Source organism: Leuresthes tenuis, unplaced genomic scaffold (assembly GCF_036924035.1).
Source record: "Leuresthes tenuis unplaced genomic scaffold, fLeuTen1.0.hap1 SCAF_10, whole genome shotgun sequence".
Lineage (NCBI taxonomy): Eukaryota > Metazoa > Chordata > Actinopteri > Atheriniformes > Atherinopsidae > Leuresthes > Leuresthes tenuis.
This window is the reverse complement of record NW_027325364.1, coordinates 35,561,334-35,578,846: the sequence shown is the minus strand read 5'-3', so window position 1 is coordinate 35,578,846 and position 17,513 is coordinate 35,561,334. Positions and strand designations below refer to the sequence as shown.

Below are 17,513 nucleotides of genomic sequence, written 5' to 3'. Positions count from 1 at the left end.
GGAGAAATAGAAAGATTCCTGAGTAAGAGCGAGTGTGTCATAACCCTGCAAGAAAATAAGTGGATAGATGACAAAAGAAATAAAACACTCCTGACCTACGTCACAACAGTGGAAACACCAAATCCTAGCCACCAGACCACCAGGGAGCCTTTGATTTTTGTGAACTATGGGTGTTGTCTCTTGTGCCTCGTTGTCCATTTTGCAGGGGGCTATGTGTAGTCAAACGGACGAGGTATGTACAGACACCCTTTAAAAGAATGATCTTAGGTGAGCAATATATGGAACGGATCAGTGATGGAAAAGGGACATCTGACTTTAAGGAATTGAACCGAAGCATTTAAAACTCCCAAATAGCTTTTTATGCCTGCTGAAATTGTTGGGGCATGTCACGGCAGTAGTCTTATAGTGGAGGGCATACTACAGCCACTTGTCAAGCAATTGACCTTCGTAGCACTCTCGTTCCGTTGCGTCAGCTTCCTGAAGTCCTTGGAGGGTCTTTTTCGGTACCTGTGAAACAAGAGTTGTACACAGGCTGGCGGCCACAGTTGGCACGGCGGCTGTGTCTCAGGTGGTTATGAGTTTCCTTGTCATTACAGAAGTAATTGCTCATTTATCAATTCATTCTTTCCAACAACGTAGGCATCTGTCCGTGATGGCGAATAGTACCATTGCAGTTTTAATTTACATGTCCCCAAACTTAACAAACCAACCAAAGTTGTTTTGACTTGTTGTCTGATGAAAGTCTCTGTCAGGGCATTGGTGCTATAGTGGAGAGCATAACTGCTTGCCAAGCAGTTGACCCGTGTTCGATTCCCGGCCAATGCATTCAGACGATTCGAACTGGGGAAAGCTTTCAAATGTACTTTGCCATCTCTACGTCTGCTCAGAGTGCTTTGTCAAGCTTAACAAACTCTTCAACCATGAAATCATATCTTGTATCTGATGGGCATCACAAGTTTACCAAGCGAGTGGGGAAGATGAGATTCCCCAGTGCCGTACCACAGAAAAAAAACAGGCCTCCCTCAAACTCAATCCAAGAATCCACGGACGGCCAGCACCTTCCACATCGCCAAATGCTCCAAGCCCGTGGACAAAAACATTTTGTCCGACAACTGACCATACAATTCCTTGTCTTCCATATCATCCGTGGATGAATCAGCCCATGTCATTTGATGACAAATGGAACTCCTTTTTGCTGCTCAAAGGATTATTAAGCACACATCAAAGTATCAAAAAAACTTGATCATTCTTTTAGTTTTTAAAACTGCCAAGCCACAATGGTTCTAGAGCTGCTGGGAAGAGTTTATTGAGCCTTTCTCTAAAGAGAATGACTAAATCTGCTGGTTGTAAAGTATTAACACAAATTCAGTGATGCGCATAGGATGACTACTTCCATACCAACGTCCTGTTAAATCTGTGACAGGGCTTGATTAAATTGACATTGCAGTCTTGTCATTGGAAAACAACAACACACGCGTCTTAGGTTTACACTAGTTAGTCAGAGTTTCAAAACTCTCATTCCCTGACTGGGAATCGAACCCAGGCCGCGGCGGTGAGAGCGCCGAATCCTAGCCACTAGACCATCAGGGACCCGAACGCCTAGTCAACAGTACCGATTGCAAATCTGCAGTAAACTCTTCCTAACTGACAAAAAAATTGGCATTGTGCATTGCATTGAATACGTGCTGAAGTTGGGAACATTTTAGTCTTAAATGAAAGTAATTCTGTGCATCTGGAGAATAAATCCAAGCAAGCACAAGTTTCACGCTTTTGACTTCTCTCTTACTTCAGGGAGAAATAGAAAGATTCCTGAGTAAGAGCGAGTGTGTCATAACCCTGCAAGAAAATAAGTGGATAGATGACTAAAGAAATAAAACACTCCTGACCTACGTCACAACAGTGGAAACACCAAATCCTAGCCACCAGACCACCAGGGAGCCTTTGATTTTTGTGAACTATGGGTGTTGTCTCTTGTGCCTCGTTGTCCATTTTGCAGGGGGCTATGTGTAGTCAAACGGACGAGGTATGTACAGACACCCTTTAAAAGAATGATCTTAGGTGAGCAATATATGGAACGGATCAGTGATGGAAAAGGGACATCTGACTTTAAGGAATTGAACCGAAGCATTTAAAACTCCCAAATAGCTTTTTATGCCTGCTGAAATTGTTGGGGCATGTCACGGCAGTAGTCTTATAGTGGAGGGCATACTACAGCCACTTGTCAAGCAATTGACCTTCGTAGCACTCTCGTTCCATTGCGTCAGCTTCCTGAAGTCCTTGGAGGGTCTTTTTCGGTACCTGTGAAACAAGAGTTGTACACAGGCTGGCGGCCACAGTTGGCACGGGGGCTGTGTCTCAGGTGGTGCTTAGAGTTTCCTTGTCATTACAGAAGTAATTGCTCATTTATCAATTCATTCTTTCCAACAACGTAGGCATCTGTCCGTGATGGCGAATAGTACCATTGCAGTTTGAATTTACATGTCCCCAAACTTAACAAACTAACCGAAGTTGTTTTGACTTGTTGTCTGATGAAAGTCTCTGTCAGGGCATTGTTGCTATAGTGGAGAGCATAACTGCTTGCCAAGCAGTTGACCCGTGTTCGATTCCCAGCCAATGCATTCAGACGATTCGAACTGGGGAAAGCTTTCAAATGTACTTTGCCATCTCTACGTCTGCTCAGAGTGCTTTGTCAAGCTTAACAAACTCTTCAACCATGAAATCATATCTTGTATCTGATGGGCATCACAAGTTTACCAAGCGAGTGGGGAAGATGAGATTCCCCAGTGCTGTACCACAGAAAAAAAACAGGCCTCCCTCAAACTCAATCCAAGAATCCACAGACGGCCAGCACCTTCCACATCGCCAAATGCTCCAAGCCCGTGGACAAAAACGTTTTGTCCGACAACTGACCATACAATTCCTTGTCTTCCATATCATCCGTGGATGAATCAGCCCATGTCATTTGATGACAAATGGAATTCCTATTTGCTGCTCAAAGTGTTATTAAGCACACATCAAAGTATCAAAAAAACTTGATCATTCTTTTAGTTTTTAAAACTGCCAAGCCACAATGGTTCTAGAGCTGCTGGGAAGAGTTTATTGAGCCTTTCTCTAAAGAGAATGACTAAATCTGCTGGTTGTAAAGTATTAACACAAATTCAGTGATGCGCATAGGATGACTACTTCCATACCAACGTCCTGTTAAATCTGTGACAGGGCTTGATTAAATTGACATTGCAGTCTTGTCATTGGAAAACAACAACACACGCGTCTTAGGTTTACACTAGTTAGTCAGAGTTTCAAAACTCTCATTCCCTGACTGGGAATCGAACCCAGGCCGCGGCGGTGAGAGCGCCGAATCCTAGCCACTAGACCATCAGGGACCCGAACGCCTAGTCAACAGTACCGATTGCAAATCTGCAGTAAACTCTTCCTAACTGACAAAAAAATTGGCATTGTGCATTGCATTGAATACGTGCTGAAGTTGGGAACATTTTAGTCTTAAATGAAAGTAATTCTGTGCATCTGGAGAATAAATCCAAGCAAGCACAAGTTTCACGCTTTTGACTTCTCTCTTACTTCAGGGAGAAATAGAAAGATTCCTGAGTAAGAGCGAGTGTGTCATAACCCTGCAAGAAAATAAGTGGATAGATGACAAAAGAAATAAAACACTCCTGACCTACGTCACAACAGTGGAAACACCAAATCCTAGCCACCAGACCACCAGGGAGCCTTTGATTTTTGTGAACTATGGGTGTTGTCTCTTGTGCCTCGTTGTCCATTTTGCAGGGGGCTATGTGTAGTCAAACGGACGAGGTATGTACAGACACCCTTTAAAAGAATGATCTTAGGTGAGCAATATATGGAACGGATCAGTGATGGAAAAGGGACATCTGACTTTAAGGAATTTGACCGAAGCATTTAAAACTCCCAAATAGCTTTTTATGCCTGCTGAAATTGTTGGGGCATGTCACGGCAGTAGTCTTATAGTGGAGGGCATACTACAGCCACTTGTCAAGCAATTGACCTTCGTAGCACTCTCGTTCCGTTGCGTCAGCTTCCTGAAGTCCTTGGAGGGTCTTTTTCGGTACCTGTGAAACAAGAGTTGTACACAGGCTGGCGGCCACAGTTGGCACGGGGGCTGTGTCTCAGGTGGTGCTTAGAGTTTCCTTGTCATTACAGAAGTAATTGCTCATTTATCAATGCATTCTTTCCAACAACGTAGGCATCTGTCCGTGATGGCGAATAGTACCATTGCAGTTTTAATTTACATGTCCCCAAACTTAACAAACCAACCAAAGTTGTTTTGACTTGTTGTCTGATGAAAGTCTCTGTCAGGGCATTGGTGCTATAGTGGAGAGCATAACTGCTTGCCAAGCAGTTGACCCGTGTTCGATTCCCGGCCAATGCATTCAGACGATTCGAACTGGGGAAAGCTTTCAAATGTACTTTGCCATCTCTACGTCTGCTCAGAGTGCTTTGTCAAGCTTAACAAACTCTTCAACCATGAAATCATATCTTGTATCTGATGGGCATCACAAGTTTACCAAGCGAGTGGGGAAGATGAGATTCCCCAGTGCCGTACCACAGAAAAAAAACAGGCCTCCCTCAAACTCAATCCAAGAATCCACAGACGGCCAGCACCTTCCACATCGCCAAATGCTCCAAGCCCGTGGACAAAAACGTTTTGTCCGACAACTGACCATACAATTCCTTGTCTTCCATATCATCCGTGGATGAATCAGCCCATGTCATTTGATGACAAATGGAACTCCTTTTTGCTGCTCAAAGGATTATTAAGCACACATCAAAGTATAAAAAAAACTTGATCATTCTTTTAGTTTTTAAAACTGCCAAGCCACAATGGTTCTAGAGCTGCTGGGAAGAGTTTATTGAGCCTTTCTCTAAAGAGAATGACTAAATCTGCTGGTTGTAAAGTATTAACACAAATTCAGTGATGCGCATAGGATGACTACTTCCATACCAACGTCCTGTTAAATCTGTGACAGGGCTTGATTAAATTGACATTGCAGTCTTGTCATTGGAAAACAACAACACACGCGTCTTAGGTTTACACTAATTAGTCAGAGTTTCAAAACTCTCATTCCCTGACTGGGAATCGAACCCAGGCCGCGGCGGTGAGAGCGCCGAATCCTAGCCACTAGACCATCAGGGACCTGAACGCCTAGTCAACAGTACCGATTGCAAATCTGCAGTAAACTCTTCCTAACTGACAAAAAAATTGGCATTGTGCATTGCATTGAATACGTGCTGAAGTTGAGAACATTTTAGTCTTAAATGAAAGTAATTCTGTGCATCTGGAGAATAAATCCAAGCAAGCACAAGTTTCACGCTTTTGACTTCTCTCTTACTTCAGGGAGAAATAGAAAGATTCCTGAGTAAGAGCGAGTGTGTCATAACCCTGCAAGAAAATAAGTGGATAGATGACTAAAGAAATAAAACACTCCTGACCTACGTCACAACAGTGGAAACACCAAATCCTAGCCACCAGACCACCAGGGAGCCTTTGATTTTTGTGAACTATGGGTGTTGTCTCTTGTGCCTCGTTGTCCATTTTGCAGGGGGCTATGTGTAGTCAAACGGACGAGGTATGTACAGACACCCTTTAAAAGAATGATCTTAGGTGAGGAATATATGGAACGGATCAGTGATGGAAAAGGGACATCTGACTTTAAGGAATTGAACCGAAGCATTTAAAACTCCCAAATAGCTTTTTATGCCTGCTGAAATTGTTGGGGCATGTCACGGCAGTAGTCTTATAGTGGAGGGCATACTACAGCCACTTGTCAAGCAATTGACCTTCGTAGCACTCTCGTTCCGTTGCGTCAGCTTCCTGAAGTCCTTGGAGGGTCTTTTTCGGTACCTGTGAAACAAGAGTTGTACACAGGCTGGCGGCCACAGTTGGCACGGGGGCTGTGTCTCAGGTGGTGCTTAGAGTTTCCTTGTCATTACAGAAGTAATTGCTCATTTATCAATTCATTCTTTCCAACAACGTAGGCATCTGTCCGTGATGGCGAATAGTACCATTGCAGTTTGAATTTACATGTCCCCAAACTTAACAAACTAACCGAAGTTGTTTTGACTTGTTGTCTGATGAAAGTCTCTGTCAGGGCATTGGAGCTATAGTGGAGAGCATAACTGCTTGCCAAGCAGTTGACCCGTGTTCGATTCCCAGCCAATGCATTCAGACGATTCGAACTGGGGAAAGCTTTCAAATGTACTTTGCCATCTCTACGTCTGCTCAGAGTGCTTTGTCAAGCTTAACAAACTCTTCAACCATGAAATCATATCTTGTATCTGATGGGCATCACAAGTTTACCAAGCGAGTGGGGAAGATGAGATTCCCCAGTGCTGTACCACAGAAAAAAAACAGGCCTCCCTCAAACTCAATCCAAGAATCCACAGACGGCCAGCACCTTCCACATCGCCAAATGCTCCAAGCCCGTGGACAAAAACGTTTTGTCCGACAACTGACCATACAATTCCTTGTCTTCCATATCATCCGTGGATGAATCAGCCCATGTCATTTGATGACAAATGGAATTCCTATTTGCTGCTCAAAGTGTTATTAAGCACACATCAAAGTATCAAAAAAACTTGATCATTCTTTTAGTTTTTAAAACTGCCAAGCCACAATGGTTCTAGAGCTGCTGGGAAGAGTTTATTGAGCCTTTCTCTAAAGAGAATGACTAAATCTGCTGGTTGTAAAGTATTAACACAAATTCAGTGATGCGCATAGGATGACTACTTCCATACCAACGTCCTGTTAAATCTGTGACAGGGCTTGATTAAATTGACATTGCAGTCTTGTCATTGGAAAACAACAACACACGCGTCTTAGGTTTACACTAGTTAGTCAGAGTTTCAAAACTCTCATTCCCTGACTGGGAATCGAACCCAGGCCGCGGCGGTGAGAGCGCCGAATCCTAGCCACTAGACCATCAGGGACCCGAACGCCTAGTCAACAGTACCGATTGCAAATCTGCAGTAAACTCTTCCTAACTGACAAAAAAATTGGCATTGTGCATTGCATTGAATACGTGCTGAAGTTGGGAACATTTTAGTCTTAAATGAAAGTAATTCTGTGCATCTGGAGAATAAATCCAAGCAAGCACAAGTTTCACGCTTTTGACTTCTCTCTTACTTCAGGGAGAAATAGAAAGATTCCTGAGTAAGAGCGAGTGTGTCATAACCCTGCAAGAAAATAAGTGGATAGATGACAAAAGAAATAAAACACTCCTGACCTACGTCACAACAGTGGAAACACCAAATCCTAGCCACCAGACCACCAGGGAGCCTTTGATTTTTGTGAACTATGGGTGTTGTCTCTTGTGCCTCGTTGTCCATTTTGCAGGGGGCTATGTGTAGTCAAACGGACGAGGTATGTACAGACACCCTTTAAAAGAATGATCTTAGGTGAGCAATATATGGAACGGATCAGTGATGGAAAAGGGACATCTGACTTTAAGGAATTTGACCGAAGCATTTAAAACTCCCAAATAGCTTTTTATGCCTGCTGAAATTGTTGGGGCATGTCACGGCAGTAGTCTTATAGTGGAGGGCATACTACAGCCACTTGTCAAGCAATTGACCTTCGTAGCACTCTCGTTCCGTTGCGTCAGCTTCCTGAAGTCCTTGGAGGGTCTTTTTCGGTACCTGTGAAACAAGAGTTGTACACAGGCTGGCGGCCACAGTTGGCACGGGGGCTGTGTCTCAGGTGGTGCTTAGAGTTTCCTTGTCATTACAGAAGTAATTGCTCATTTATCAATGCATTCTTTCCAACAACGTAGGCATCTGTCCGTGATGGCGAATAGTACCATTGCAGTTTTAATTTACATGTCCCCAAACTTAACAAACCAACCAAAGTTGTTTTGACTTGTTGTCTGATGAAAGTCTCTGTCAGGGCATTGGTGCTATAGTGGAGAGCATAACTGCTTGCCAAGCAGTTGACCCGTGTTCGATTCCCGGCCAATGCATTCAGACGATTCGAACTGGGGAAAGCTTTCAAATGTACTTTGCCATCTCTACGTCTGCTCAGAGTGCTTTGTCAAGCTTAACAACCTCTTCAACCACTCTTCAACCAACTCTCTTGTATCTGATGGGCATCACAAGTTTACCAAGCGAGTGGGGAAGGTGAGATTCCCCAGTGCCGTACCACAGAAAAAAAACAGGCCTCCCTCAAACTCAATCCAAGAATCCACAGACGGCCAGCACCTTCCACATCGCCAAATGCTCCAAGCCCGTGGACAAAAACGTTTTGTCCGACAACTGACCATACAATTCCTTGTCTTCCATATCATCCGTGGATGAATCAGCCCATGTCATTTGATGACAAATGGAACTCCTTTTTGCTGCTCAAAGGATTATTAAGCACACATCAAAGTATAAAAAAAACTTGATCATTCTTTTAGTTTTTAAAACTGCCAAGCCACAATGGTTCTAGAGCTGCTGGGAAGAGTTTATTGAGCCTTTCTCTAAAGAGAATGACTAAATCTGCTGGTTGTAAAGTATTAACACAAATTCAGTGATGCGCATAGGATGACTACTTCCATACCAACGTCCTGTTAAATCTGTGACAGGGCTTGATTAAATTGACATTGCAGTCTTGTCATTGGAAAACAACAACACACGCGTCTTAGGTTTACACTAGTTAGTCAGAGTTTCAAAACTCTCATTCCCTGACTGGGAATCGAACCCAGGCCGCGGCGGTGAGAGCGCCGAATCCTAGCCACTAGACCATCAGGGACCTGAACGCCTAGTCAACAGTACCGATTGCAAATCTGCAGTAAACTCTTCCTAACTGACAAAAAAATTGGCATTGTGCATTGCATTGAATACCTGCTGAAGTTGAGAACATTTTAGTCTTAAATGAAAGTAATTCTGTGCATCTGGAGAATAAATCCAAGCAAGCACAAGTTTCACGCTTTTGACTTCTCTCTTACTTCAGGGAGAAATAGAAAGATTCCTGAGTAAGAGCGAGTGTGTCATAACCCTGCAAGAAAATAAGTGGATAGATGACTAAAGAAATAAAACACTCCTGACCTACGTCACAACAGTGGAAACACCAAATCCTAGCCACCAGACCACCAGGGAGCCTTTGATTTTTGTGAACTATGGGTGTTGTCTCTTGTGCCTCGTTGTCCATTTTGCAGGGGGCTATGTGTAGTCAAACGGACGAGGTATGTACAGACACCCTTTAAAAGAATGATCTTAGGTGAGGAATATATGGAACGGATCAGTGATGGAAAAGGGACATCTGACTTTAAGGAATTGAACCGAAGCATTTAAAACTCCCAAATAGCTTTTTATGCCTGCTGAAATTGTTGGGGCATGTCACGGCAGTAGTCTTATAGTGGAGGGCATACTACAGCCACTTGTCAAGCAATTGACCTTCGTAGCACTCTCGTTCCGTTGCGTCAGCTTCCTGAAGTCCTTGGAGGGTCTTTTTCGGTACCTGTGAAACAAGAGTTGTACACAGGCTGGCGGCCACAGTTGGCACGGGGGCTGTGTCTCAGGTGGTGCTTAGAGTTTCCTTGTCATTACAGAAGTAATTGCTCATTTATCAATTCATTCTTTCCAACAACGTAGGCATCTGTCCGTGATGGCGAATAGTACCATTGCAGTTTGAATTTACATGTCCCCAAACTTAACAAACTAACCAAAGTTGTTTTGACTTGTTGTCTGATGAAAGTCTCTGTCAGGGCATTGGTGCTATAGTGGAGAGCATAACTGCTTGCCAAGCAGTTGACCCGTGTTCGATTCCCGGCCAATGCATTCAGATGATTCAAACTGGGGAAAGCTTTCAAATGTACTTTGCCATCTCTACGTCTGCTCAGAGTGCTTTGTCAAGCTTAACAAACTCTTCAACCATGAAATCATATCTTGTATCTGATGGGCATCACAAGTTTACCAAGCGAGTGGGGAAGATGAGATTCCCCAGTGCCGTACCACAGAAAAAAAACAGGCCTCCCTCAAACTCAATCCAAGAATCCACGGACGGCCAGCACCTTCCACATCGCCAAATGCTCCAAGCCCGTTGACAAAAACATTTTGTCCGGCAACTGACCATACAATTCCTTGTCTTCCATATCATCCGTGGATGAATCAGCCCATGTCATTTGATGACAAATGGAATTCCTATTTGCTGCTCAAAGTGTTATTAAGCACACATCAAAGTATCAAAAAAACTTGATCATTCTTTTAGTTTTTAAAACTGCCAAGCCACAATGGTTCTAGAGCTGCTGGGAAGAGTTTATTGAGCCTTTCTCTAAAGAGAATGACTAAATCTGCTGGTTGTAAAGTATTAACACAAATTCAGTGATGCGCATAGGATGACTACTTCCATACCAACGTCCTGTTAAATCTGTGACAGGGCTTGATTAAATTGACATTGCAGTCTTGTCATTGGAAAACAACAACACACGCGTCTTAGGTTTACACTAGTTAGTCAGAGTTTCAAAACTCTCATTCCCTGACTGGGAATCGAACCCAGGCCGCGGCGGTGAGAGCGCCGAATCCTAGCCACTAGACCATCAGGGACCCGAATGCCTAGTCAACAGTACCGATTGCAAATCTGCAGTAAACTCTTCCTAACTGACAAAAAAATTGGCATTGTGCATTGCATTGAATACGTGCTGAAGTTGGGAACATTTTAGTCTTAAATGAAAGTAATTCTGTGCATCTGGAGAATAAATCCAAGCAAGCACAAGTTTCACGCTTTTGACTTCTCTCTTACTTCAGGGAGAAATAGAAAGATTCCTGAGTAAGAGCGAGTGTGTCATAACCCTGCAAGAAAATAAGTGGATAGATGACAAAAGAAATAAAACACTCCTGACCTACGTCACAACAGTGGAAACACCAAATCCTAGCCACCAGACCACCAGGGAGCCTTTGATTTTTGTGAACTATGGGTGTTGTCTCTTGTGCCTCGTTGTCCATTTTGCAGGGGGCTATGTGTAGTCAAACGGACGAGGTATGTACAGACACCCTTTAAAAGAATGATCTTAGGTGAGCAATATATGGAACGGATCAGTGATGGAAAAGGGACATCTGACTTTAAGGAATTGAACCGAAGCATTTAAAACTCCCAAATAGCTTTTTATGCCTGCTGAAATTGTTGGGGCATGTCACGGCAGTAGTCTTATAGTGGAGGGCATACTACAGCCACTTGTCAAGCAATTGACCTTCGTAGCACTCTCGTTCCGTTGCATCAGCTTCCTGAAGTCCTTGGAGGGTCTTTTTCGGTACCTGTGAAACAAGAGTTGTACACAGGCTGGCAGCCACAGTTGGCACGGGGGCTGTGTCTCAGGTGGTGCTTAGAGTTTCCTTGTCATTACAGAAGTAATTGCTCATTTATCAATTCATTCTTTCCAACAACGTAGGCATCTGTCCGTGATGGCGAATAGTACCATTGCAGTTTGAATTTACATGTCCCCAAACTTAACAAACCAACCGAAGTTGTTTTGACTTGTTGTCTGATGAAAGTCTCTGTCAGGGCATTGGTGCTATAGTGGAGAGCATAACTGCTTGCCAAGCAGTTGACCTGTGTTCGATTCCTGGCCAATGCATTCAGACGATTCGAACTGGGGAAAGCTTTCAAATGTACTTTGCCATCTCTACGTCTGCTCAGAGTGCTTTGTCAAGCTTAACAACCTCTTCAACCACTCTTCAACCAACTCTCTTGTATCTGATGGGCATCACAAGTTTACCAAGCGAGTGGGGAAGATGAGATTCCCCAGTGCCGTACCACAGAAAAAAAACAGGCCTCCCTCAAACTCAATCCAAGAATCCACGGACGGCCAGCACCTTCCACATCGCCAAATGCTCCAAGCCCGTTGACAAAAACATTTTGTCCGGCAACTGACCATACAATTCCTTGTCTTCCATATCATCCGTGGATGAATCAGCCCATGTCATTTGATGACAAATGGAATTCCTATTTGCTGCTCAAAGTGTTATTAAGCACACATCAAAGTATCAAAAAAACTTGATCATTCTTTTAGTTTTTAAAACTGCCAAGCCACAATGGTTCTAGAGCTGCTGGGAAGAGTTTATTGAGCCTTTCTCTAAAGAGAATGACTAAATCTGCTGGTTGTAAAGTATTAACACAAATTCAGTGATGCGCATAGGATGACTACTTCCATACCAACGTCCTGTTAAATCTGTGACAGGGCTTGATTAAATTGACATTGCAGTCTTGTCATTGGAAAACAACAACACACGCGTCTTAGGTTTACACTAGTTAGTCAGAGTTTCAAAACTCTCATTCCCTGACTGGGAATCGAACCCAGGCCGCGGCGGTGAGAGCGCCGAATCCTAGCCACTAGACCATCAGGGACCCGAACGCCTAGTCAACAGTACCGATTGCAAATCTGCAGTAAACTCTTCCTAACTGACAAAAAAATTGGCATTGTGCATTGCATTGAATACGTGCTGAAGTTGGGAACATTTTAGTCTTAAATGAAAGTAATTCTGTGCATCTGGAGAATAAATCCAAGCAAGCACAAGTTTCACGCTTTAGACTTCTCTCTTATTTCAGGGAGAAATAGAAAGATTCCTGAGTAAGAGCGAGTGTGTCATAACCCTGCAAGAAAATAAGTGGATAGATGACAAAAGAAATAAAACACTCCTGACCTACGTCACAACAGTGGAAACACCAAATCCTAGCCACCAGACCACCAGGGAGCCTTTGATTTTTGTGAACTATGGGTGTTGTCTCTTGTGCCTCGTTGTCCATTTTGCAGGGGGCTATGTGTAGTCAAACGGACGAGGTATGTACAGACACCCTTTAAAAGAATGATCTTAGGTGAGCAATATATGGAACGGATCAGTGATGGAAAAGGGACATCTGACTTTAAGGAATTGAACCGAAGCATTTAAAACTCCCAAATAGCTTTTTATGCCTGCTGAAATTGTTGGGGCATGTCACGGCAGTAGTCTTATAGTGGAGGGCATACTACAGCCACTTGTCAAGCAATTGACCTTCGTAGCACTCTCGTTCCGTTGCATCAGCTTCCTGAAGTCCTTGGAGGGTCTTTTTCGGTACCTGTGAAACAAGAGTTGTACACAGGCTGGCAGCCACAGTTGGCACGGGGGCTGTGTCTCAGGTGGTGCTTAGAGTTTCCTTGTCATTACAGAAGTAATTGCTCATTTATCAATTCATTCTTTCCAACAACGTAGGCATCTGTCCGTGATGGCGAATAGTACCATTGCAGTTTGAATTTACATGTCCCCAAACTTAACAAACCAACCGAAGTTGTTTTGACTTGTTGTCTGATGAAAGTCTCTGTCAGGGCATTGGTGCTATAGTGGAGAGCATAACTGCTTGCCAAGCAGTTGACCTGTGTTCAATTCCTGGCCAATGCATTCAGACGATTCGAACTGGGGAAAGCTTTCAAATGTACTTTGCCATCTCTACGTCTGCTCAGAGTGCTTTGTCAAGCTTAACAACCTCTTCAACCACTCTTCAACCAACTCTCTTGTATCTGATGGGCATCACAAGTTTACCAAGCGAGTGGGGAAGATGAGATTCCCCAGTGCCGTACCACAGAAAAAAAACAGGCCTCCCTCAAACTCAATCCAAGAATCCACGGACGGCCAGCACCTTCCACATCGCCAAATGCTCCAAGCCCGTTGACAAAAACATTTTGTCCGGCAACTGACCATACAATTCCTTGTCTTCCATATCATCCGTGGATGAATCAGCCCATGTCATTTGATGACAAATGGAATTCCTATTTGCTGCTCAAAGTGTTATTAAGCACACATCAAAGTATCAAAAAAACTTGATCATTCTTTTAGTTTTTAAAACTGCCAAGCCACAATGGTTCTAGAGCTGCTGGGAAGAGTTTATTGAGCCTTTCTCTAAAGAGAATGACTAAATCTGCTGGTTGTAAAGTATTAACACAAATTCAGTGATGCGCATAGGATGACTACTTCCATACCAACGTCCTGTTAAATCTGTGACAGGGCTTGATTAAATTGACATTGCAGTCTTGTCATTGGAAAACAACAACACACGCGTCTTAGGTTTACACTAGTTAGTCAGAGTTTCAAAACTCTCATTCCCTGACTGGGAATCGAACCCAGGCCGCGGCGGTAAGAGCGCCGAATCCTAGCCACTAGACCATCAGGGACCCGAACGCCTAGTCAACAGTACCGATTGCAAATCTGCAGTAAACTCTTCCTAACTGACAAAAAAATTGGCATTGTGCATTGCATTGAATACGTGCTGAAGTTGGGAACATTTTAGTCTTAAATGAAAGTAATTCTGTGCATCTGGAGAATAAATCCAAGCAAGCACAAGTTTCATGCTTTAGACTTCTCTCTTATTTCAGGGAGAAATAGAAAGATTCCTGAGTAAGAGCGAGTGTGTCATAACCCTGCAAGAAAATAAGTGGATAGATGACAAAAGAAATAAAACACTCCTGACCTACGTCACAACAGTGGAAACACCAAATCCTAGCCACCAGACCACCAGGGAGCCTTTGATTTTTGTGAACTATGGGTGTTGTCTCTTGTGCCTCGTTGTCCATTTTGCAGGGGGCTATGTGTAGTCAAACGGACGAGGTATGTACAGACACCCTTTAAAAGAATGATCTTAGGTGAGCAATATATGGAACGGATCAGTGATGGAAAAGGGACATCTGACTTTAAGGAATTGAACCGAAGCATTTAAAACTCCCAAATAGCTTTTTATGCCTGCTGAAATTGTTGGGGCATGTCACGGCAGTAGTCGTATAGTGGAGGGCATACTACAGCCACTTGTCAAGCAATTGACCTTCGTAGCACTCTCGTTCCGTTGCATCAGCTTCCTGAAGTCCTTGGAGGGTCTTTTTCGGTACCTGTGAAACAAGAGTTGTACACAGGCTGGCAGCCACAGTTGGCACGGGGGCTGTGTCTCAGGTGGTGCTTAGAGTTTCCTTGTCATTACAGAAGTAATTGCTCATTTATCAATTCATTCTTTCCAACAACATAGGCATCTGTCCGTGATGGCGAATAGTACCATTGCAGTTTGAATTTACATGTCCCCAAACTTAACAAACCAACCGAAGTTGTTTTGACTTGTTGTCTGATGAAAGTCTCTGTCAGGGCATTGGTGCTATAGTGGAGAGCATAACTGCTTGCCAAGCAGTTGACCCGTGTTCGATTCCCGGCCAATGCATTCAGACGATTCGAACTGGGGAAAGCTTTCAAATGTACTTTGCCATCTCTACGTCTGCTCAGAGTGCTTTGTCAAGCTTAACAAACTCTTCAACCATGAAATCATATCTTGTATCTGATGGGCATCACAAGTTTACCAAGCGAGTGGGGAAGATGAGATTCCCCAGTGCCGTACCACAGAAAAAAAACAGGCCTCCCTCAAACTCAATCCAAGAATCCACGGACGGCCAGCACCTTCCACATCGCCAAATGCTCCAAGCCCGTTGACAAAAACATTTTGTCCGGCAACTGACCATACAATTCCTTGTCTTCCATATCATCCGTGGATGAATCACCCCATGTCATTTGATGACAAATGGAATTCCTATTTGCTGCTCAAAGTGTTATTAAGCACACATCAAAGTATCAAAAAAACTTGATCATTCTTTTAGTTTTTAAAACTGCCAAGCCACAATGGTTCTAGAGCTGCTGGGAAGAGTTTATTGAGCCTTTCTCTAAAGAGAATGACTAAATCTGCTGGTTGTAAAGTATTAACACAAATTCAGTGATGCGCATAGGATGACTACTTCCATACCAACGTCCTGTTAAATCTGTGACAGGGCTTGATTAAATTGACATTGCAGTCTTGTCATTGGAAAACAACAACACATGCGTCTTAGGTTTACACTAGTTAGTCAGAGTTTCAAAACTCTCATTCCCTGACTGGGAATCGAACCCAGGCCGCGGCGGTGAGAGCGCCGAATCCTAGCCACTAGACCATCAGGGACCCGAACGCCTAGTCAACAGTACCGATTGCAAATCTGCAGTAAACTCTTCCTAACTGACAAAAAAATTGGCATTGTGCATTGCATTGAATACGTGCTGAAGTTGGGAACATTTTAGTCTTAAATGAAAGTAATTCTGTGCATCTGGAGAATAAATCCAAACAAGCACAAGTTTCACGCTTTTGACTTCTCTCTTACTTCAGGGAGAAATAGAAAGATTCCTGAGTAAGAGCGAGTGTGTCATAACCCTGCAAGAAAATAAGTGGATAGATGACAAAAGAAATAAAACACTCCTGACCTACGTCACAACAGTGGAAACACCAAATCCTAGCCACCAGACCACCAGGGAGCCTTTGATTTTTGTGAACTATGGGTGTTGTCTCTTGTGCCTCGTTGTCCATTTTGCAGGGGGCTATGTGTAGTCAAACGGACGAGGTATGTACAGACACCCTTTAAAAGAATGATCTTAGGTGAGCAAAATATGGAACGGATCAGTGATGGAAAAGGGACATCTGACTTTAAGGAATTGAACCGAAGCATTTAAAACTCCCAAATAGCTTTTTATGCCTGCTGAAATTGTTGGGGCATGTCCCGGCAGTAGTCGTATAGTGGAGGGCATACTACAGCCACTTGTCAAGCAATTGACCTTCGTAGCACTCTCGTTCCGTTGCATCAGCTTCCTGAAGTCCTTGGAGGGTCTTTTTCGGTACCTGTGAAACAAGAGTTGTACACAGGCTGGCAGCCACAGTTGGCACGGGGGCTGTGTCTCAGGTGGTGCTTAGAGTTTCCTTGTCATTACAGAAGTAATTGCTCATTTATCAATTCATTCTTTCCAACAACATAGGCATCTGTCCGTGATGGCGAATAGTACCATTGCAGTTTGAATTTACATGTCCCCAAACTTAACAAACCAACCGAAGTTGTTTTGACTTGTTGTCTGATGAAAGTCTCTGTCAGGGCATTGGTGCTATAGTGGAGAGCATAACTGCTTGCCAAGCAGTTGACCCGTGTTCGATTCCCGGCCAATGCATTCAGGCGATTCGAACTGGGGAAAGCTTTCAAATCTACTTTGCCATCTCTACGTCTGCTCAGAGTGCTTTGTCAAGCTTAACAAACTCTTCAACCATGAAATCATATCTTGTATCTGATGGGCATCACAAGTTTACCAAGCGAGTGGGGAAGATGAGATTCCCCAGTGCCGTACCACAGAAAAAAAACAGGCCTCCCTCAAACTCAATCCAAGAATCCACGGACGGCCAGCACCTTCCACATCGCCAAATGCTCCAAGCCCGTTGACAAAAACATTTTGTCCGGCAACTGACCATACAATTCCTTGTCTTCCATATCATCCGTGGATGAATCACCCCATGTCATTTGATGACAAATGGAATTCCTATTTGCTGCTCAAAGTGTTATTAAGCACACATCAAAGTATCAAAAAAACTTGATCATTCTTTTAGTTTTTAAAACTGCCAAGCCACAATGGTTCTAGAGCTGCTGGGAAGAGTTTATTGAGCCTTTCTCTAAAGAGAATGACTAAATCTGCTGGTTGTAAAGTATTAACAC

The 17,513-nt window shown here is 43.5% G+C and overlaps 9 non-coding genes across 9 annotated transcripts; all 9 read right to left on the bottom strand.

The window, feature by feature from the left end:
- Positions 1-1,518: 1,518 nt before the first annotated feature.
- trnae-cuc (transfer RNA glutamic acid (anticodon CUC)) lies at positions 1,519-1,590 on the bottom strand. Its single transcript has one exon. It is a non-coding gene; the product is annotated as a tRNA-Glu (tRNA).
- Positions 1,591-3,311: 1,721 nt separating this feature from the next.
- Positions 3,312-3,383, bottom strand: trnae-cuc (transfer RNA glutamic acid (anticodon CUC)). Its single transcript has one exon. It is a non-coding gene; the product is annotated as a tRNA-Glu (tRNA).
- Positions 3,384-5,104: 1,721 nt separating this feature from the next.
- Positions 5,105-5,176, bottom strand: trnae-cuc (transfer RNA glutamic acid (anticodon CUC)). Its single transcript has one exon. It is a non-coding gene; the product is annotated as a tRNA-Glu (tRNA).
- Positions 5,177-6,897: 1,721 nt separating this feature from the next.
- Positions 6,898-6,969, bottom strand: trnae-cuc (transfer RNA glutamic acid (anticodon CUC)). Its single transcript has one exon. It is a non-coding gene; the product is annotated as a tRNA-Glu (tRNA).
- Positions 6,970-8,695: 1,726 nt separating this feature from the next.
- On the bottom strand, positions 8,696-8,767 carry trnae-cuc (transfer RNA glutamic acid (anticodon CUC)). Its single transcript has one exon. It is a non-coding gene; the product is annotated as a tRNA-Glu (tRNA).
- A 1,721-nt stretch (positions 8,768-10,488) lies between these two features.
- trnae-cuc (transfer RNA glutamic acid (anticodon CUC)) lies at positions 10,489-10,560 on the bottom strand. Its single transcript has one exon. It is a non-coding gene; the product is annotated as a tRNA-Glu (tRNA).
- A 1,726-nt stretch (positions 10,561-12,286) lies between these two features.
- trnae-cuc (transfer RNA glutamic acid (anticodon CUC)) lies at positions 12,287-12,358 on the bottom strand. The gene has a single exon. It is a non-coding gene; the product is annotated as a tRNA-Glu (tRNA).
- A 1,726-nt stretch (positions 12,359-14,084) lies between these two features.
- Positions 14,085-14,156, bottom strand: trnak-cuu (transfer RNA lysine (anticodon CUU)). The gene has a single exon. It is a non-coding gene; the product is annotated as a tRNA-Lys (tRNA).
- Positions 14,157-15,877: 1,721 nt separating this feature from the next.
- Positions 15,878-15,949, bottom strand: trnae-cuc (transfer RNA glutamic acid (anticodon CUC)). The gene has a single exon. It is a non-coding gene; the product is annotated as a tRNA-Glu (tRNA).
- Between the last annotated feature and the right edge of the window lie 1,564 nt (positions 15,950-17,513).